Source organism: Callospermophilus lateralis, chromosome 16, assembly GCF_048772815.1.
Source record: "Callospermophilus lateralis isolate mCalLat2 chromosome 16, mCalLat2.hap1, whole genome shotgun sequence".
Lineage (NCBI taxonomy): Eukaryota > Metazoa > Chordata > Mammalia > Rodentia > Sciuridae > Callospermophilus > Callospermophilus lateralis.
Genome location: NC_135320.1, coordinates 50,944,830 through 50,951,176, shown reverse-complemented (window position 1 = coordinate 50,951,176; position 6,347 = coordinate 50,944,830).

Below are 6,347 nucleotides of genomic sequence, written 5' to 3'. Positions count from 1 at the left end.
CTTCTGTGGAATCCTGGGAAGACCCCACCTGAACATTTTAGAAAGCAGCCACATCAACTTAGTAGCACACATATCTGTTGTGGCAAAAATAGGACTTAGACATATCTGGAGATACTGGACACGATAGAGTCAAGTAGTTCTTGAGAGAATACCACTGAGCAAACCACAGGAAGACCCTCTCTGGGACTGAAGACAGCTCTCAGAGATCTTTAGTGTCTTCAAAAGCTGAGGGAGGCTGATCCAGTCAGGAAGTGCTACTGGGTCCTAGCAAGCTGTGGGAAGCCAATCCAGACTAGGTCAGTCTCCACCCAGGCTTCCACTGCAAGGGCCAGGCAGGCAGGAAGTAAGTAGCTCACTAAGGAACACCCTGCAGGGGACTAGAGAAGGTGGGGAACATTGTGCCCAGAGATATAAAGTGTCTTTATGTACATTAGAATAAGGCAAAAGGGTACCTGTTTTAGTCAGCATTTTTGTTGCTGTGACCGAAAGACCTGACAAGAACAATTAGAGGAGGAAACATTTATTTTGACCCAGTTTCATTGGTCTCAGTCCATTGAGGGCCAACTCCATAGCACTGAACCCAAAGTATAGCAGAACATCATGGCAGAGAAAAGCAGCTCAGGACATGGCAACAGGAAACAGAGCCCTGCTCACTGGGGACAAAATATAAACCCCAAAGTCATGCCCCCAGTGACCTGCCTCCTCCAGCCACTCCCTACCCATCTACAATTACCACCCAGTTAATCCATGTATCAGTGGATCAATGCACTGATTAGGTTAAGACTACCAAAACCCAATTATTCACTTCTGAATGTTCTTGCATTGTCTCATATGTGAGCTTTAGGGGGACACCTCATATCTAAACCATAAAAGTACCCATCTGGGATGATCACTTGGAAAAAGATGTCCCTTCATTTGATACAGCTACAGTTGGGTCATGACGTGGCACACCGGGCATGGTCTAGAACAAATGCTACTCCAAACACAACATGGCCAGTTCAAGACACAAATGGACCAACCATACACAGCAACTGGGTCAGACTCTCCTCTGCCATACTGCTACCCCCAGACACCATCTTAGCCAATTAGGACTAAAGCCATTTTTATTTCAGAGAGACTCCCTCTATCTAAGTGGACTATTTAAATGATCAAATATACTAAGCTTTAAGCTGAGATAGCCATGTGGTTAAAATTTACTTTTTTTTTTTTTTTTTTTTTTGCGCTTGGGGAATAGGATTGTGGGAGAAAATTCTGATTGATGGTATACCACACCTTTTTGGTAATTGTTTGCAAAGCTGGCTGCAATGATTCCTTCTACTTATCTGTGCACAGCCTGCAGCAATAGAACTTGATGCTCTGTTCATCCTGTGGATGAGTGTGTTTCTCCTTCCCTGGAATCTGGGCTTAACCATCTGACTTTCTTTGGCAACTGAAATGTTATTACACATGAAGCAAGTAGAGACTTAAACATATGGGGCTTGCCTTCTCTGTCACTTGTGATGAGCCTGTTGGAAGATGAGCTTCCATGTGCAGAGGTCTGAGAACTGCAAAATCACCAGAGCTTGGAGACATCTGACCAAACTCTAGCATGGTTTCTAACAACTTTGTTTGTCCGACTTTGTCTGGACAAACTCAAGGCTGCCCAAAGAATTTACAGTGCATTCCGGATAATGCCTGCAGACAGGGCCCTAACCTTTCTTTAAGCATCTAGTCAAAACAAAACAAAAACTGCTTGCAATCATAAATCCTTCCTGTGTCTTTATGAGATGTATATGTGTCTCCTGCAGCCCAGAGTGTCTCTTTGCAGAATCTGAAGGCCATTCCTTTGAAAGGTGACCTTTAGAGAGGACAGGACCTTGCCACCCAGTCTCTGGGGGAGATGGGTGCCTAACCTTGATAAGGCCAGTTATCGGACACTCCTGGCCCAATCGCATGGACATTGGCCAGCATTTTCACAGGCTTTTTGTAATTCTTCACTTCTCTGACTCTGGGTGTCTGCGAAGCTATCATCATTCTCCCTTTAAACTACCCAGTCTGTGCTTTGCAAATTGGGATAGAGCTCAGCTCTTTCTGGCTGCTGTTTTTTTATAGAATGATATCTGTTTTCAAATTCTGCCCCGTCCCCTACCCAATAGGGGGCATTGAACCCAGAGGCATTCTACCACAAAGCTACATCCCCACCCTCCTATCCCTGTTTATTTTGTATTTTGAAAGAGGGTCTCACTAAATTGCCCAGGCTGGCCTCAAACATGTGATCCTCCTGCCTCAGTCTCCTGAGTAGCTAAGATTACAGGCAGGTGCCACCGTGCCTGGCTTTGTTTTCGTTGCTTTTAATGTCTAGATTTGTTTATCCTTGATAGGTCCCAGCTGCCCAAGAAATCTTTTACCAGTCAAGATCCCAAAACACCTGAGTGTAGTTAGCTTAGGCCACCAACTCCCACCAAGCCAGCCCAGAAGTACCACTCAATTCACAATAAATATTTGAGAAATAATAACATTTGTTGTTGGAATCTACTAAACTTTGGGCTGATCTATTACAAAGTAAGAGCTGGATTTTAGAAGCACGTTTTATTTCCTGTAAAGTCACTTTATACAGAAAGTTAAATATGAGGTTCCATTTTATTTGTTTTGAAGGTCTCAAGAACCCGACTAAAAGTGTGTTAACTAAAATCAACTGGGGAGTTGGATTGCAAAACAGAATGCAAGGCAAATGGATTCTTAAAAATCATTCATTTTAAACTACATTCCGAGAGAAAACTGTCACGGTTACTAGGAGAAATGAATAGTCATCCACCAGGTAAAATAGACTGGTCACAGTCTAAGCACCCCACATGCCCTTCTGAGTCTGGGCAGCTGTTAACGAAATATCATAAACAAAAGAAATGCATTACTCACAGTTCTGGAGACTGGAAAGTCCAAGGACAAGGTTCCAGTAGACTCTGTGTCTGGTGCGGGCTCTTGGTGTGGCTCGTAGGTGTACCTTCTTGCTGTGCTGTCACTTGGTGGAAGAGGAAGAAGAGCTCTCTGGGGCCTCTTTTAATCCCATGTAGGTCGTTTCCACGTTTGCTCGTAGACCAATTATCTCCCCAAAGGCCCCACCTCCTAATTACCAGTACTCTGGGGGTTAGGATTCCAACATGAATTCTGGGGGACACAAATATTCAGTCCACAATAGTGCCTATCTATGATATACTTTTCTTGAGGATTCTTACAGAGTTATAACATTATTTTGTGGCAACCAAGTGCAAAATGGTTATAAGTCACTAATGACTATCAACTTATTACTACTGTATGCTAATTTGACCAATGACTGTCTTAAAAACAAAGTGACCTCCAGGTTCTCCCAATCAAATGGGTCTTGTAACTCCTTTGCATTAGGAATTACTTTCAGGGGTGGCTAAAACGGAGCTGCAGAGATAGCACCAGGACTTGCACATTGCTGCATAGGAATTATTGGTTTCATATCACATGAGGAAAGAACAAAGATGAAGAACTTTAGTCGGGTATGATTGATTGCCATGTCTACCAACAATGAGGAAAGAAGCATAGCTTTTGGTGCTCCCTGGCTCTGCCGATCAATGCCTGTGCATGTTTGTCATTTTTTAACTAGACTGCGTGAATCTTATTCCTCACAACATCCACCATTATGCCATAGCTGAGAATCTCTTAATCATTTTGTTTTTAGCAAAATTTACTTTTTTTTTTTTTTTACAGTGCTAGGGATGGAGCCCAGGACCTCGTGCATACTAAACAAGCACTCTCACGGAGCCACCTGCTCAGCCAAATTTACAAATGTAATAATTCAATCAGATACATCTTAAGTTCCATAGATTTTTTAAGATGTATGCTCATAATACTGGTTCAGCTAAAAGTATGACACAGGACATGAAAACAAGTTGGAAGTCAGAGAAAGTGGTGGGTAGAAATATCTTGCCTGCCTTCAGATGCTTAGGAGACTTCCATGAGGGAAACACCTTTATTGAAGACTAGGAAAATCAGCACCCCGGTGTAATTTACAAAATCAAGCAAGTTTGGCAAACTTAGTGGCATAGACGAAATGATTCCACTGACATCGAAGATGTAAGAATCCTGGACAAAAAACAAAAATTATTTTTCACTTCAGAAAAAATGTGAACCAAAATCTGGAAAGCACACTGATCTGAAATGCTGACTCTGTTGATGGGAAAACCCCCAGAAATTGGCAAAGGCAGGGGAATGTTAATAAACGTATGCACCGGCATAAAATACACAATTTGAAAACCACTTGCTTTTTGCTTAACGATTCTTTATAACATTATAGAATGTTTACCACATTCAAAATGAAAAGCTGATTTGTCATTTCCCTTGATTATGCTACTATGCATCACATTGGCTGTTAACTTAGCACACATTTATTGAGCACCTGCTATTTTCCAGCTCCTGTGCTGGGAGGTAGAGCAATTGGAAACAGGTAATTGTGATGCATATAACAAGTGCTGTCATGGAGATAGGTAGAAGCTCCTGTGAGAGGAAAAACATGCTTTGGTATTCATTCTACCCTTAATTTTTATCAGACAATTGTGATTACATTTTATTGTCAAGGAAACTGAGGCACAACAAGGCTGGCTTTACTTCAACCTTATACTCTCTTATCTGCAGTCCTACTTACTAAATGCTTGGGCCTGACATTCACTTTCTCACTTAATAGTCACAGGAATGCCCAAGGTTGAGAGAGATTCATTAATTCAATATTGAGCACCTTTTGTTTCCTAGGTTCTAGAAATACAAAGATGGAGAAGATGCAGTCCCTGACTTCAAAGAATTTTTAACCTAATTTACAAACTACTTGCACAAGGCACTGGAGCTAGTGCAGCCAATGCTGAGATTAGTCCTGCTGCTGGAGCTAGTACTTGAGACCACTTATGATGGTCAACACACAGTCTTTGGGGCACTCAGTCACTACTGTGCTGTGTCAGGCTCTGGGCCAGGTCTGATCCAGCTCTCCTATTCCAGTGCGTGTTTTTCCTCCCACATCAAGGCAGCCCTTGTGATCCCTAGTAGGGCATGCTCCATGGGGAAAGCCAGTGTGGGAGGGTGCACCTGTGATTCACCTTATTCTAGGGACCACAGTGAAATGGGTAGCTTCTCCCTGATCTGAGAGCCCTCACCCCCTCCCTACTACTGAAGAAGGACACCTGCTTCATCCCTTACCCTTTGCTTTTCCTTTCAGGGCTACTCAGGACTCTGGGGACTCAGTGTAGCTTTTCCTGTTATTCTTGTCTCCTTGAGGTTCTGCTTCTGGGTACTTTCCAGTTTCCAAAGTGCTGAAAGATATATTGGGTCCCCTCCTCCACCAGGCAGCTTATTGCAGAGATACAGGAGAAAAAAAAAAAGCACATGTAGTATGCACTTTAATTTAGAGTTTGTCCCTGTTACACTGTTAAAACCATCAGTCTTGACCTCTTGGGTTTGCTTGGACTAATGAAGGTTGCAGCAAACATGATTTTTACATTTTCAGAAGGAGTTTTGGGACTGTTCAAACACAGATTAAACTCATTAAATTGAATAAGCATTTTAAGGTCTATTGAAGTGTAACCACCAATAATGGAACTTTCCAGGTTAGAGGCTGGATGACAGAGATGAAGGAGGCAATCCATGCCCTCAGGGAGCCTCTGATTTAATCAGAAGGGAAGTTGTTTCGTGTGGTGACTGGGAGCAGGGGTTGGCAAACTTCTTCTGAAGAGGGTCAGATAAGTAAATGGCTTTGTGGGCCATATGGTCACTGTCACACTACGTAACTCTGCCTTTGCATGAGAGCAGCCAGAGACCATAGTGAACAAAGCTTCATTCCAATAAAACTTTATTTACAAAAACAAGGCTAGATTCACCTGTGGGCCACAGTTTTCTGACCCCAGATTTGTTTCTACCACCAGACTGCCCGCTTGACCACCCTGGCTCTGTCTCTGTGGGACTTTGGTCAATCCACTAATCCCTCCATGTCTCAGATATCTTATTTGTAGGGTAGGAATATGAATAATGTTTGCTTTGTGAGCTTGTTCTAAGATTCTGTGAGATGGGCTCATTCTGGGCAGTGACTAGCTCCTGGTAAGAACACAAATGTTAACTATCACTACTAAGCCAGGAGCCCAATCAGAAAACTCTCATGGGCAAGGACACACAGTAGGATGAAAGCTATAGAAGCACAGAAAGGGGATCTTAAACCATAAAGCTTTGAAAACAAATTTCCTTCCAAGTGGGAACTTTAGCAAGGCCTCCTGAGGCTTTCTCTGACGTCCCCAGACAAACATAGAGAATGCCTTGTGCAAACCTCCATTGGGTTCTTTGGAGGCACCCCCCACCCCAAGCAA